The 16,764-nt window shown below is 30.7% G+C and overlaps 1 protein-coding gene across 8 annotated transcripts in view; it reads right to left on the bottom strand.

The window, feature by feature from the left end:
• Positions 1–16,764, bottom strand: part of LOC120769762 (protein FAM102B) — a 184,987-nt gene that overhangs the window by 148,787 nt on the left and 19,436 nt on the right. The window lies entirely within an intron of this gene.

Here is a 16,764-nt window from a genome sequence, read left to right as displayed (position 1 = left end):
ATTCCAATTGAAGACAACTAAAACAATAACAACAAGAGCAGCAGAAAATGCGGATGTGCGGCAAACAGGCAGGTAGCAATAACTGTATGTATGCAGGAGGTGGAGCTAGGTGCATGCGGTGGCAACAAGCACAACAACAACAACGGCTTGTTGACACAAGTTGCGGCGCAAATATTTGTGTAGAAATGCATAGAAACTCAAAGCAACGCGAAGAATGCGCGGAATTAGTGCAATTGTGGCGAGGCACGCACGGCGCGAATGTTTTTTTTTGTCTCTGTGTGCGTGTTGTGCTTGCATCATAGTCAATGTCAAAATGGTATAGACCGCAATGGCTGGTGATTGCCTCAAACCGCCTGGCCGCTCGCGTGGCATGTTATCGCGCCCAAGTTGGTGATAAATTTTACGCATTGACATGAAAACACGCATACGCGCAACGGCATGCGTTGATGTGCGTGTGGAACCAGTAGGAAATCGAGCGCGAGCTTTACGTGGTTTGCTGATATTTGTCGTAAGTTGACTCTGGTGGTTTCATTTTTAAGATAAACTTAACTCTGGGTTCAAAAGAAACTGCTTTAAAACTGGTCGTAATGCAACTAGTTTGGAACCAATCTGTTGGTAACTAGTTGTGAAGTAGTTAATTAACAAAAAATTAGTTACTTTTCAGGTAGCAAACTTATTTCAGACTGGCTTCAGCTTCCAAACTGGTCGTTATATAACTAGATTGCAACCAGAGCAATAGTAAGTGGTATCGAAATAAAGTGTTAACATAGTTTTAAATACTTTTTAGGTAGCAAACTTATTTCAGACTGACTTGAGCTTCCCAACTGGTCGTAAAATAATTAGTTTTCAACCAGTCCGTTGTAACTAGTTTCAAAGTAATTTGTAATGTTTGCATTTTATCTATTACAACGAAGAGCTGTTTTCATTAGTGAATTTTAGGACCTTTAGTTTATAAGTGAAAATTTTGTTACTTTACGCCCTTCTGGTACCAAATATGGACCTTCAATGGAATTAAATATAATCTTAAAGAAAAATGTAAAGCAAAATTCAGTTTAAAAAGCCATACAGCATACATATTTTCAAAAAAAAAAAGTAGAATATAAATACAAGCCGATTTTTATTTAAATAGTCTGACAGTAACTAGTTTCGAACTAGTTCGTTAATTTTTGATATTTTTCTAACAGAGAAACTTATTTAACCTTACTAACTTAATTGCTGATTTTTATTTAACTAGTCCGACAAGAACTAGTTTCGAACCAGTTCTTTACTTTTTGATATTTTTGAAACAGAGGAACTTATTTAATCTGTCTAACTAATTTGCAACCATTTTCTAGAAAAATTATTATTGGCAATAATAAAATAACAAGAAGAAAATACGTTTCAAACACATATACCGTCATAAACTCTTATACATTTTAGAAAAAAACAGTTTTTCTATCAGACATTTTTAAGACCCTAAGGTATTCTATAACTCCATAAGCGGTGTCTACGCCAATAAAGAATAAAACTGGTTACAAATTGATCTGAAGTTAACTACTTCGAAATCAACTTACAAAAAAAATGTAATTCAGCTTCCAAAGATTTTAATTAACTGGTCCTAATTTAACTAGTCTGAAAACAACTAGTTTTGAACTAGTTTGTAAACATTTCACCCAAATTTCATTTAACAAGGATTATAAAATCTTCATGCCCAATTTTCAACCGCTAAATAGTGTTCAATACGACTATTCAACTATGAGCTGGTAAGGTTCTTCGACTACTCAGCAACTACAAAAACAAAACTTTACAGATATTCTTAAAACAAATTTCCTTATTACAACCAACAGCTATTTTCATTAGAGATTGTTAGGACAGCCAGCCAACCTATAACCGACAATTGTGTGCAATCTTCTGAAAAAACTTTTTTAATGAGTGCCTAGAGGGTACCTAGTAAAACAGATATATTTTCGAGAAATAAAAATACAACTCAGTTTCCAAAACCACACAGCATAAACTGCCTGTTGCTAAGTTCTTTTACCGCAACACCCAACAAAAAGTACAAGAAAAAACGGAAAAAGTAACAAAAACACTGGAAATTAACAAAAAAGACACCGGAAAATAATATAAAACCCCCAAAGTGGAAGCCATGCAAACGCTGTTTTACAAAAACAAATATGCGCATAATTAGCTTAAATTTTTACTTATTTTTCGTGAACAACAATTTTTGGTAATGCCTGGCACGTCCGTGCGCCGGTGCAAACGCACTGAAAATACCAAATTCGGTAATTTGACAGTCGCCTAGAAATGTGCCAAAGTGTCGGCGTAATTTCAAGAAGGACATGACAATGTGGCACGAGGTTGTTGCATAATTTTGCTAACCATATACATACATAGATCTGAAAATGTACTTGTAAAATATGTGGATTAATTGAGGTTATGTCGCTCTTCATTTGGGGTTTATCTGTACAAGGCCTTGACGTATGTTAACTGAAGCCTAGAATTATCTTTAAATGAAGTGGATTTTTCAAAAAGTGCCAAAAATCACGAAGAATTTTGTTGCAATTATCGCGCCTTGATAACAAAGTAAGGCATGATGTAACTTACATATATCGATACGAAAACTACACTTTTCGCCATTCGGTTGACCTCGTATTATTTATCAGCTGTTATGGCTGCTTTAGAGATCGTGAAATACAGTTTTAGTTAGCGAGCGTGGCAACGGCACTCACGTTTTGCTAGCAAATGCGTGATTAGCGAGCGTGCCAAATACCACCCGGCCTATGTTTTGCTCTGGTAAAAAAAAAAATAAATCAAATAAAAAAAATTCCGAGAAGAGATTTGCACAATGGCGCAAAAATAGTCGTGACACCTTTCTTTTCACGCCCGAAGAAATGAAGAAATGTTTGCCAAGTCAGAGTTAGATTTGAAACGAAAAATCACTATAAAAGTTAATAAAGCGTAACGAAATAAATGACGCATAAAAATAAATAAATAACGACCAAAAAAAATAAATAAAAATGCCAAACAAAAACTTAAAGAAAGTAAAACAAAAATACAAGACAGAAATGAGTTCAACCGAAAGCGTTTACAACACCAAATAACAAAAACAAAAATAAAAAAAATAAATTTAAAATTAAAAATTAAAAAAAGGAAATATAAAAAAATGTAAAAAAAAAAATTAAAAAAATGTAAATAAATAAGATACAAAACATAAAATAAAAACTTAAAAAAAAAAACAAAGTAGTACAAAAAACTCTGACTTTTGTTTGGCAATTCATCGCCGCTTGACAGCCTCTCCGTGTAGCGTGCGACAAGGTTTGATGTGTCAAACCAGTTTCGGTTCCAATCAATTGGTTTTGGTGCTGCGCTGCGCTACTTTGTTCCATCCGCTTTTTGTTACTTTTCTTACGTTTCGGTTTGTTATTGTATTTTGCGCTATTTTTGCACTGTTTTACACGTTTTTGTGTAATCGCTGTGTTCATGTTTGTCATCGTATTTACAATCTTTTATACTATGGTGTGCTTCTGTTTTTGGCCTACACTGTGATTTAATACAATTTGTGATAAAAGCAAGTTTTTTTTCTCCTAAAATGTGTTATGTGTTTTCGAAAGTCACGTACAATATTTTTTTTTTGGAATTTGTCTATGCGCGGTATGCGCTCTAAAGAAACATGCGATGTTAATAATAATGAATCAAATAACGCTTTAAGCGCATTTTGAATATTAAAAGAATTTTTTTTTTTTGCATAAAAGTATAAAATATTTTTTACACAAAAAAAATTATTGAAACCGGTATAAAAATATTTTTACACAGTTCGTTGTTTTTTGTTTTTGTTTTGCTTCGCACGCTCTTAAAACAATGCCACTCCAGCTGAGTTAAACTTATTTATCAAAGACACACAACCGTGGGTCGGTCTATGCCGAGCACACAAAACTGCGCCCAAAGTTCTAACCGCTCACTTACTTACTCTTCACTACCCATATAATTTCCAACTAAAAAAAAAAAATATAACTAAAACCAACAAAATAATTAATTATTTATTTTAGAAGTATTTTATGGACAAAGTCTTTTTACAACATTTTGAAAGTCTACGCCTCTGACTCATCATAGACACAAACCATGAACTACTAAGTAGAAAAAAATAGTAAGACTCTGTTAATAATATAAAATTTCTTCTTCAAAATCTATGACGACCCCTCAAAATAATCCTCCGAGGTAGTAGTTTCAGCTACGAGGTCTGACCGGGGACTTAATTGTGGTATCACAGCACAGTAGGACAGCAGAAACGCTTGAAGTTCGCTTCAACCAGCTCATGCGGACTGAGGTCTCGTGAGTATCGTGGTGTTTGTGGTTAAAATCCGAATGCGGGAAAAACTGACAAAGCAGTTGAATGTGGAGTTGCACATAACGAAAAAGAGTTAAATTTTTATATTTAAGATTTCATGTTAGGTTATATTAGGTTGTCAAAAAAGTCTTGCGGTATTTTCGCTAGTTGGCGCTGAAAGTGCGTAGTTCTAGTTTTATTCGTCGCATCGCTATACCTGCTATACCTTTTTGGAAAGCTGATTTCACGCGCTAACACGTGTTTGATTGATTGTCGTTTCTTTTAAGTCGTTCGTGAGTTATAGCGTCGCAAACATGGAGCAAAATAAAGAGAAAATACGGCATATTTTACAGTACTCCTACGCTAAAGGCAAAAATGCATCTCAAGCCGCCAATAAAATTTGTGCAGTTTATGGACCCGATACAGTTTCCATTTCCACCGCACAACGATGGTTTTAACATTTTCGTTCTGGTGTAGAGGTGGTCGAAGATGAGTCACGCTCCGGAAGGACTGTCGTCGAAAATTGCGATAAAATCGCTGAATTGGTCGAAAGAGACCGGCATAGTAGCAGCCGTAGCATCGGTCAAGAGCTGGGCATGAGTCATCAAAAATTCATTTCAATTTCAATCAAAAAAAAAAAAAAATCAATAAAAATACCGCAAGACTTTTTTGACAACCCATTATATACTGGTTAGATTATGTACTACTTGTCCTTGGTAATGACAGTTGGAGGTTCAGTCGCTAACCTTAAGAGTAAATTTAATCTAATTTTGATACTTCACCTAGCCCTTTGAACAACGAAGCTCCTAGATATCTAAGGCGAGTTCTACATAATGATAAACAGAATATGAGGAGATGTTCCAGCGTTTCTCCCATACCAACTTTCCTGAACATAGGCTCTACTTTTGCTCAAACATAGTTTACGTTCAGAGTCTCCAGCGCTAGGTCAACAACCGAGATGCCAGGCTTGTTAAAATAATTAGCCAAAATTATATAGGCGATAATAAGTCAAGGCAAAGAAGGCAACCAAAACTGTGACTGAAACGAAATAAGTGCTAAAAACCACAAGCAAGGGACGCCAAGTGGCGCACAAAGCAAAAACAAAATATGTACAATAATAAGTGCCACTGAGAATTGCATGTTGCACGCCGCCAAACACGCAATGTACATAACTGAGTAAGTGTGTATGTATGTATGTACATATGTACGTGTTGTGTGTGTGTTCATTTGTTTGCCGCGTATTAAATTACCAACCAAAGCTACAAGCAAGGCGGTGAGCAAAGCGGCCACAATGCCTGCACCGCGACGCTGCAACCGAAAAAAATTGTCAAGCCGAGTAGCAGGCAACAACAATAACAAAAACACGTAAAAAATCATAAAAACAGAAATATTTAAACGACAATGACAACGAAAGGCAAAAAAAACCACACAAAAAAGGCGAAAATTGCAACAGGTTTCTTTCGTTTTTGTTGTTGTTGCAGACTTTTTGCTCAAACAAACAAATTTTTATTGCAACTACTTTTGCAACAAACAAATGCACCGCGACAGTGGCAGCAAACTAGCGGTTTCGCATGTGCGTATGTGTGCATGTGTGTGTGTATTGTTGCTGTTGTTGGCATGCATGTGCAACTGAACGTCCTTGAACGGTGAAGGGGAAAAGCATTGCACACATCAGCGGCAGACCGGCAGACAGTTGTTGTGGGTTTTTATTTCTGCTGTTGTTGCTGTTGCAAGTTTCATTGTTGTTGTTGTAGCTTGTGTTGATGGTTTCGTGGTTGCTGATGATGCCACCGATAGCATACACCAGAATAACAACAATAAAAACATATTATTAAATTTACAACAACAAAACATAATATAAAATTTAGAAAAACAACAAACAAACACGGAATATCAAATTTACAAAAACAACAAAAAAATATAATACTAAATTTACAACAATAACAAAAAAATTCAACACTGTAAATCAACAACAAAAACTATCAAATGTGCAACAACAACAACAAAATATTATTACAAGAACAACAACAAAACAAAAATTTGCTTGCACAACAATAAAAACATAAATCTACAACAACAAAAACATAAATCTACAACAACAAAAACATAAATCTGCAACAACAACAAAAAAGTAACACAACAACAACAAAATTAAAACAAAAAAATTTTCAACAACAACTAATTCAACACTGTAAAACAACAACAAAAAACTATCAAAAATGCAACAAAAACAACAAAAGTGCAATGTGTTGCATTTGTAACCCGTTGTTTGTTGCAAGCGTAAATTGAAATTTGTACGGCTCGTGGTGCGAAAATATTAGCGGGGATGGGAGAGGACTTGCGTGGCATAAGTAGTCAGATAATTTCGCAAAAATGTTGCAACTTTACTCATACTCACGCATTTTCAGGTATCTAACGGCGTAAATTCGCTTATATTAAGCACTCATGCAGATCTAACGCACACGCAGGCGCATAAACTCACAACCAACAATTAAGCCGCGTTTTAATACAAACACAGACACACACGCACAAATAATTGCTAAGCAATTGGCTGTAACGAGCCGGCGGCTAATGTCTGCTACTTTGCGAGCGCCCAACAAAAGAAAAAAAAAACAATAAAAACACATGTATTCTTCCGCCATCGGCAGCACCACTTCCTACACTCGCATACTTGTCTAATGTCGTTGCTGCCTCTTCTGCTTCTTCTTCTTCCTCAATTTGCGTTTATTGACTGCTGCGCCGCTTCACTGCATCGCCAGCGGCATTATTCAGGTTTTCGTTGTTTTTTATTTTAAGGTATTTGTATGTTTGTGTATGCGTATTATTGATCATTATGAGGAAACATCTTCGGCCGGTCAAGCGTGGATTTACGAAATTCTTCGCAACATCACAACATATCGTCTAATTGGAGTTTACAGTTTGATGGTTTTCGTTGTTGTTTGGTTTGTGGTTTTACTCGGCACTTACGAGGTTAAGTGTGGGTCAGCGTTTTTGTGTGAAAAATGCAAAATTAAAAGTTTAATTGGCTGAAATATTGATTTTTTGGAAAAAAGGTGAGGGTTGTTGACATGAAATTAAAAAAAAAAAAAAACAAAAAAGTGATAATACATAATATGTATTAAAGCAAAAGTTAATAAGTTTGAAGAGTATTAAAAAACTTTTATTTTTACAAGCAATAATCAGAGCTTAATTCTTCTCTATATGTGGCAATTCTAACCAGTAATACTTCTACTATCAAAATTCATTTTCTAAAAATTGTTAAAGAATTTTATTTATATCTGTTTGATTTCAAAATCTCAGAATAATATTTTGATAATAATATTTATATTTTTCTATAAGTGGCAACTCTAACCACTATTATTTTTACAAGCAAAATTCAGCTTTCACATTTTTTTCTTAAGCACCTTATTTATGACCTTTTTATTTTTAAATATTATTTTGAACATTATTTTTTACGGGTGGCATCTCTGAACACTATTAATTTTACAATTCGGTTTTCAATTTTCTTCTTAAACATCTTATTCATGACCACTTGATTTTGAAATATTACTCTGAGAATTATTTTTCTATAGGTAACAACTCTAAACACCATTATTTTTACAAGCTAAATTCAGTTATTAAACGTTTCTCAAGCACCTTATTTATTGCCTTTTGAATTTAAAATATTTTTTTAAACATTATTTCTTTTATAGGTGGCAACTCTATTTACAAAATTTTTGCAAGGAAAAATTACATTTTTCAGTTTTTAAAAATTTTTTCTATACAAATTATATATGGACATTTAATTTTAAAATATTATTCTAACCTTACTTTTTTCTGTGGCAACTCTGACCACGATTTTTCCTACTAGACAAATTCAGTTTTCAAAAATTTTTCTTAAGCAGTTATTTTTTTTATTATTTTACAGAATTATTTTTGAAAATTCAAGTGAAACAAATTTTAAATTCATTTTGAAAGAAATATTAAATTAGTTGAAAGAAATTAATAAATAAAATTTCAAAAAATATTAAATTTAATTTAAAATTTTAAATAAATATTAAATTTACATAAAAAAAATTTAAATTAATTTTGAAAAGTTTTCTTATTATTTTTGAAAAAAATTTCTATTACTTTTGAAAAAAGGAAAAAAATTATTAAAAAAAAATATTAAATTCACTTTGAAAAATTGTTTTAATTAATTTTGAAAATATATTAAATTTACTTTGAATATGTACTAAATTAAAGTTGAAAAAGTACTAAATTAGTTTTAGTATATCCAAATTAATTTGGAAAATTTTAAATTAATTTTGATAAAATATTAAATTACATTTGAAAAAATTTTAAATTTATTTCAAAAAAAATTTAAATAATTTTATAAACTTTCTTATTAATTTTGAAAAAATTTGAAATTAATGTTGAAAAAAAATTAAATTTATTTTTAAAATATATTAAAATAGTTTCGAAAAAATTTAAAAAAAAATATTAAATAAATTTTGAATAACTAAATTAAAGTTGAAAAAACTTAAATGAAAAGTTTTTTTAAATTAATTTGGAAAATTTTTAAATTAATTTTGATAAAATATTAAATTACATTTGAAAAAATTTTAAATTTATTTCAAAAAAAATTTAAATAATTTTATAAACTTTTTATTAATTTTTTGAAAAAATTGAAATTAATTTTAAAATAAAATTAAATATTACGAAAATTTCAAAAAATATTAAAATAAAATATTACAGAAATTAAAATTTGAAAATTTTCAATTAAATTTGAAAATATAATAAATTAATTTTGAAAAATTTTAAAAATAATTTTGAAAAGAAAATATCAAAAAATATATTGAGTTAATTTAAAAAAAAAATTAAAATAATATTGAAAATATTTTAAATTAATTTTAGAAATATAATAATTTAACTTTGAAAAAATTGTATAAAAATTCAATTAATTTTGAAAATATATTAAAATAAGTTTGAATATAAATTAAATTTGCTTTGAAAAAATTTTGAAAAACTATTAAATTAATTTTGAAAAAAAAAATGTAATTAATTTTGAAAGAATGTCATAATTAATTTTGAAACTACAATAAATTACTTTTGTAAAAATCAAAAAAACTGAATTAAAAAATTTAATTAAATTTGAAAATATATGTATTTGATTAGTTTTGAATAAAAATTTTAATTAATTTTGAAAGAAATATTAATTTATTTAGAAAAATTTAACTTCGAAAATATGTTAAATTAATTTTGAAAAACATTGCAAATAGTTTTGAAAAAACTTTAAATTAAATTTGAAACATTTTTTAACTTATTTTGAAAAAATTTTAATTAATTTTGAGAAAACGTTAATTTATTGTCAAAATACATAAAATTAAGTTTACAAAATTATTAAATTAATTTTGAAAAAAGTAGTGCTAATGATTTTCAAAACTTTTTAACATTCATATAAGAATTAATTTTCTAAAAGAATACAAAAATACTAAAACTGAAAAAATTGTATATAAAAATTATAAAATTTTCCAAAAATTATACAATTGATGGACCAAAACAATCAAATTTCTTGGAAATTTAAAATTTCGAAATTTAAATTTCGAAAATATTTTTAACTAACTAGTAATACTCACAAACCAAACCTTCACACATTCAAAAAATGTATTTCTCTCTACATTTGGCAAATTTACTGCTGTCCAAATACTATTGTAGCTTGCTCCGCATTACAGCAACGTAATTCAATATTTGTATATGCACATTATTTTACCGTTACACCAACTATAAATAATGCAAAATTCTCGCTAAACGACGTTAGAACGCTAATAAAACTATGATAGCTTTATCATTTTCGCATAAATTTGCCAGCGCGTCATATGTAAAGGAGTGTGTACATATTTAGTTACACTTTACGGCACAGCAGCGCAGATTAGCTCAACTGCCATTTAACCTAGTTTAGTTAAGTTGACTTTCAACGGTCTTGTCATACAGCCATTTTGCCATTGTCTCTTCACATCGCTTGATGGCTGCCACGAAAATGCAAACAATCTTTATTAGGTAACTGAAGTCAACGCGATACACATAGATAACGCGAGGACTGGTGCAGCGGCGCAGCGGCTTTTGGATATATCGCCAAAGGCGTGGATTTTACTATTGAATATTTTCGCTATCCGTCAGCAAAGTGTGTGTATGTGTGTGTGGGTGTTTATGCACGCTAACCCACACGTTGCGCGGCAGCGCAAACAAATGCTGCATTTCCTGGTGACACATGGCGTATGTAATGTGCAACGGATACGTCAACGTATACGTCAGCGCTAACGCAACGTGTACGTAGGCGTTTTGGGTGGAGCTTGTAATGCTGTTTGTAAGCGGCAGAGCGCATAATGCACGTAGCGCTTTTTATGTCTATGCCACAACAACGACAACTATCAGCCGCTGGTGTGTGGCGACGCAGGGTGGCAGCGGCGCGGCCTGCTTCCGTTGTGGGGAAACTTTTAATGCTTTTTTATGTGAATTAAATTTGTGTAATATCAACATTTTGTTACCCTTCATTAAGCATAATTTCATTCATAAATACAGTTATACGTGTGTATATGCTTATAAATATATATGTGTGTGTGTTTGTGAATATATTTTTGTAGCTTTTGTGCGATAAGCGTGGCAAGAAATCAGTTTTCCGCTAGTCTGACTTAATGGATTTAGTTTTGCTGGGCGATAGAGCTGACATTCAGTAGGGTTGTATGTACATACATACAAACATATATATGTACATATTATAGGAATATATAGACTTAAAAACATGAGGAAATGAAACTAACGGAAACTTTGATAGTGATTTTTTGTACAGACATTCAAATTATTTAATCACGGAAATTTTATAAATACAGTAGAGGCCCGCTAATCCGGACATGGCCTAATCCGGATTCCACTGTAATCCGGACAGGGTTAAAAACTCAGAATTTTTATTATGTCCCTTGTAATCCGGACCGACATTCTCTATCCGTATTCTCTAATCCGCATGTTTATTATTCACTACATTCGTTTTTATGCTTTATTGGTTCAAGTTTTTTTTGTTTTTTGGAACATGTGTATTATTTTTTATAATAAACAAATAGAAATTTATATTTTTTTTCATAATACATAGTTCTGATATGTCTTTGGAAATCCGGATTTCCTTATATTCCGGATAGGGGCCGGTTTTAATTGATCCGGATTAGCGGGCCTCTACTGTATATCGGAACACTAAAACATACATATGTATAGCTGTCATACAAACTGAACGATTGGAATCAAGTGATTGTATGGAAAACTTTTTTATTTGACGAGATATCTTAAAGGAATTTGGCACGTACTATTGTCTAAGGAAATGATGCATTCTCCGAAGAAATTACTCAGATCGGTTGACCATAGCATATAGCAGCCATACAAACTGAACGATTGGAATCAAGAGCTTGTATGGAAAACTTTTTTATTTTTTGAGATATCTTCAAGAAATTTGGCACGGGTTATTGTCTAAGGTTATAGTGTAATCTCCGCAGAAATTATTCGGATCGGATCACTATAGCATAAAGCTGTCATACAAACTGAGCGATAAAAATGGAGTGCTTGCATAGAAAACTTTTTTTTTTTGACGAGATATCCACAAGAAATTTGGCACTCATTACTGCCTAAGGCATCTGTGGAATATCCGAAGAAATTCTTTAGATCGGACCGCTATATCATACCGCTGCCATACAATCTGAGCGAAAAAATCAAGTTCTTCTAAGGAATTTTTAGTATTTGTGAAAGGGTTATGATTTTTGTTTGTGAATTCAACTGCTAGAATCGTCTAGTAGTTTCATTGCTGTTTATCAGTGCCGAAAAAGTCACTTGTTAAGCAAGAACTTGTTTCTACGTAGCTCGCCTGTTCGTTTATCACCCAGTTCCATAATATAGCAACTAGGCGGCTATCGGTACAAGTGTACCTACAAATCATGCCAAGCAAATATGAACAATCGTACAGCACAACAAGCAGACAACCTCCCACAACACAATCCAACAAAAGCATACATAATTTAAGCACATACACACGTTTACATTCAGTACATACGCAATCCAAACCCCCTCTTTCAAGCCATAATTTCACTCACATTCAAATTCTCTGCCTCCAGCCACTCACTCAACCACCGCCACTAACAACGTCCTTTAACAGCATTTTATTGATTTTGTGCTGCCACACTTGTACTCTGGCAGCAACAGCCAAGCAGCAAGCCACTGAGCAAGGCGAGAAAGGCAGGGAGGCAGGCGCGCGAGCTCAGTCATGCAGCGCATGTTTTCGTAATTTGTGTTTGCGACAAGCGAAAAACAAGTAATAGGAACATTTCAGTTATGAAATTATGCGGCATTTGGGTGGGGTTCTCGGTTGCGTTGTCGCTTTTCACGCCCGCAAGGTGGTCGCTCGGTCGTAGCATGAATGAAAAGTTTGCGCATGCGCACAGCTGACATGTGCTGCGAACAAACAAACCACCAGCACGCGTTACGATATGTAAATATTCGACTGGCATATATAGACTTACATACATACATACATATGTATGTATTATATAGAATATTCAAATGTTGTGACACGCCAGCACATTTGTTGACAAGCGTCGCGTTTGCTCGCGTTGCCAATGCGAAACGGTGTAGGAACGTGGTTGCGCACCGAGTATGCCCATATTTACACTACTACTCTGTAGACGCGCTTTGGGCCACGTTGGTCAGACAATTAGTCGCTTGAATAAGTAGAAATGTTGGCGCTTGTGGTTTTTGGCAGTGAGCAAAAAGATCTTTTAAGCTTTCTGACTAATTTCGTACTTTAAAGAGTTTATCTCTTAGCTGGAGAGGGGGTTACACTTAATTAGCTGGCGCTTTTAGAAACTTTGTCGAGAAATTTTTCTATAAATATTGCGCTTTATTTAGCATGTTATGCTTTTCAGCCACGAGCAAGTAAATATTGAGGCAAAGCTGATTTAGAAATAAGGAAAGCCATTGAAGGGTTATTTTTATGCTTACAAATCATTACTCTCAGCTTACTCCTCGCATATTTTTCTTTATACTGCTGATAAATTTCATATTTTTGGTTTAGGTTTGTGTCTTTGATAAAATAAGTGCCGGTCGCTTTAATGTAGGCAAAGTTTTTTATTAATATACAATTTTTTTAATACAAAAGGAGCATTAAAATAATGAAAATATAGCCTACCAAACCTAAACTGTTAATCTTGTAAATCATAGCCCGCTTTCCAATTTATGGTATTTTAGGTAAGTGTCTTGAATAAAATAAGAGTCGGTCGCCTAAATGTATGTAACGTTGTTAATTATTACTCTATTTTTTCAATACAAAAGGCGTATTCAAAGTGTGAAAATATAACTTACTATGAGAGAACAACTGTTAATCTTGTAAATCATAGTCCACAAGAAATATGGACCTCCTAGGACTAAAAAAAAATTACTTTGAAAAGCGGCACTATTGAATTTCACCATTAAAATTTCAAAGACATTTTTGCATATAATATTTATTCATTTTCAGTATTTCAAGTCTTCATTTACATAAATATATCTAGTAGTTTTTTAAGAACGAAATCAGGCTCTATGGTAATAGTGTCGAAAATATTATTTATATCTATCCATTAATTTATTTTTCTAAGTGTGTGTCTTTGATGAAGTATGGGATATAAGCCTGAATTTAGAAAATATTTTCCAATTGACGAACCTTTAGAAACTATACTTTCAGGTATGTGCCTTTGATTAAATATACGAAATAAGCCTAAATGTAGGCAATAATTTCCATTTGACGAACTAAACTTTAGACAATATTTATTTTAGGCGTGTGTCTTTGATTATATATAAGAAAGAAACCTGATGTTAGGCAATATTAAAAGGTAGGTTCTATATTAAGAACTTTTATATACGAAGTCTTAATTTTTATCTACATTTAGGCTTTTAACAAGAATAATAAGGCACAAGTTGAAATGAAAAGTTCATATCTACGAATAAAAAAACTTCCGACAATGGGTTTTATTTGATTTTTCAATCTAAAACTTTGCATTTGTAAAAAATGTGGTAGTGTCAAAATTCCCATTATTTCTCGAAACTTTATTAATAATTAAGTTTTTTTCCAAGAATATACATATATTTTTGCTTAAACATTATTTGTAAAACCAAAGGCAGGCAACGTTCTTCATAATATACTTCTTCTTCTTCTTTACTGACGTAAAAACCGCTTACTTTATAATATACAGTCCTGTAATATTACATATTTTTGCTAGAAACTTAATAAGGTTACTATATGATTAATTTTTCTAGGTGTGTGTCTTCGATGAAATATAATTTGTAACCCTAAAGGTAGGCAACGTTTTTGATAATATACTTGTATAAATTTCCGCAGATAAGGCTTAAAGCAGTATTGCGTATATATTTGCGCTTTAATCCAGAAGTAAATTAAGAAAAATTTTAACATTTTACAAAAAAAATTAAAATAATAAAAAAAAAATTAAATTTGAAATAAAAAAATATTGAAGAAATAATATTTAAAATGATTAAAATTTAAACAATAATTTAATTTACTTAATTAAAAATTACAAACGAAATTTAAATCAAGATAAGAAATTTTAAACTGACACTATATATGTACATATGTAGCTAAAAATTTTAAAAGTAAAAACATTAAAATTAAGAATTAAAAAGAATAATTATTTAATTTAATTAATTAAAAATTGAATTACCTATTTTCAAAAAAAAAAAAAAAAATTTAAAAAAAAAGAAATTGATTTTCTTAATTACAAATTTAAAAAAAATCTAAAAACAAAATAAAAATAGAAAACTTAAATAAAAATATTTAATTCAATTAATTAAAGATTAAAAATACTTAATATAATTAATTAAAAATTAATTAAGTATTTAATTAACTTAATTTAATTAATTAAACATTAAATTAATTATTTTTACTTACTACTTAATTACTTAATTTAATTAATAAAAATTAATTAATTATTTTTAAAAGAAACAAAAAAATTTACTTTATTAATAAAAAATTAAAAAAAGTTTAAAAAATTTACTGAAAAAATAAATTAAAAACAAAAAAGAAAAATTAAAATCAAATTTCAAAGTAATTATTTCATTTAATTAATAAAAAATTATTGTTTAATTAGTTCAAAAATATATAATTAAGAATCAAATTAATTACTTTTATTGAAAGATATATGAAAATTGAAAAAGAAAGAAAAAATTTCTTTTCTACTAAAAATTTAAAAAAAATTTGCCTAAAATAATATAAAAACATAAAAGAAAAATTAAAATTTTATTTAAAAAACAATTATTTAATTAAATTAATTGAAAATTAAAAAAAAATATTATATATTTTAATTAATCAAAAATTTAATTAATTAATTTTATTGAAAAAAATATGAAAATTGAAAAAAAAATATTTTCTTTTAAAAATTAAAAAAAAACACAAAATACAATTAAAAATAATTTTTTAATTCAATTAATTAAGAATTATATTAACATTTTTGTCCATATTAAAAGAAATATAAACATTACAAAAGAAAGAGAAATATAATTTCAAAAAATACTAATAAATGTGTTTGAAGACATTCAACAAAAGTGAAACAGAAAGTTAATTTTTATTTGTCGTCAACGCGTAAATATTTCAACGCATAGCTCAGCTGCCACACTACTTAAACAGAGACGAAATAAACCAAAACAACTGTGTACTTCAAAAATTGTTGAAATTCGTGGGAATTTTCGTTTTTTTAATGCATTTCGCTTTTGCTTTGTCTCGCAAATGCATTTTGAGCGACAACTGACAGTACTAACAACAACAGCAACACTACTGGAGTCGGCTATAGAGTACTGGATTAAAAACAGTAAGCGCGTATATACTTACATACAATATATATCTATACATATATGTATACATACATATGTGTGTGCGAATGCATTTCTGCCGCGCGTGATGACACACCCTTTCACGAATGCGCTACGAGCGAAAAAATGTCTGCAACAATTTGAAATGTTTACTTGTGATGGATGGCTGACTGACTGTGCGCTGCCAGCAACTGTCTCTTTGTCTTTGGCTTTGTTGTTGGTTTTGCTAAAATATTTTTTCCTGCTAAATTATTTTAGCTGTGCGCTTATGTATTTTCGGTTTGATTGAAATGACGGCCTTGTTCAAGGTCGTTCATATTGGACTTGTTCGCTGCAAATTATTTTCCACTCGAGCTCTTTCGCTGACAAGTGTTTGCCAAAATATTATTTTAAGCTGACGTAAATTACAACTTGGCGCTTACTTTGATGGATTTTACGTATTCTTGTTAGGGGATTTGGAGATTTGTGGAAAATGGTAATAATGCATCTAACGGTAAAGATTTTGAAGATAACTTTAACGCAAAAAAAGACTTTATAGTATTGCCACATATTTCAAAATAATATTTCGGTGAAAGAAAATTATAATATGAAAATTTTATAACTGACAAAAATAT

Source organism: Bactrocera tryoni, chromosome 2 (genome assembly GCF_016617805.1).
Source record: "Bactrocera tryoni isolate S06 chromosome 2, CSIRO_BtryS06_freeze2, whole genome shotgun sequence".
In the NCBI taxonomy this organism is placed as follows: Eukaryota; Metazoa; Arthropoda; class Insecta; order Diptera; family Tephritidae; genus Bactrocera; species Bactrocera tryoni.
This window is presented reverse-complemented; position numbering and strand designations above follow the sequence as displayed.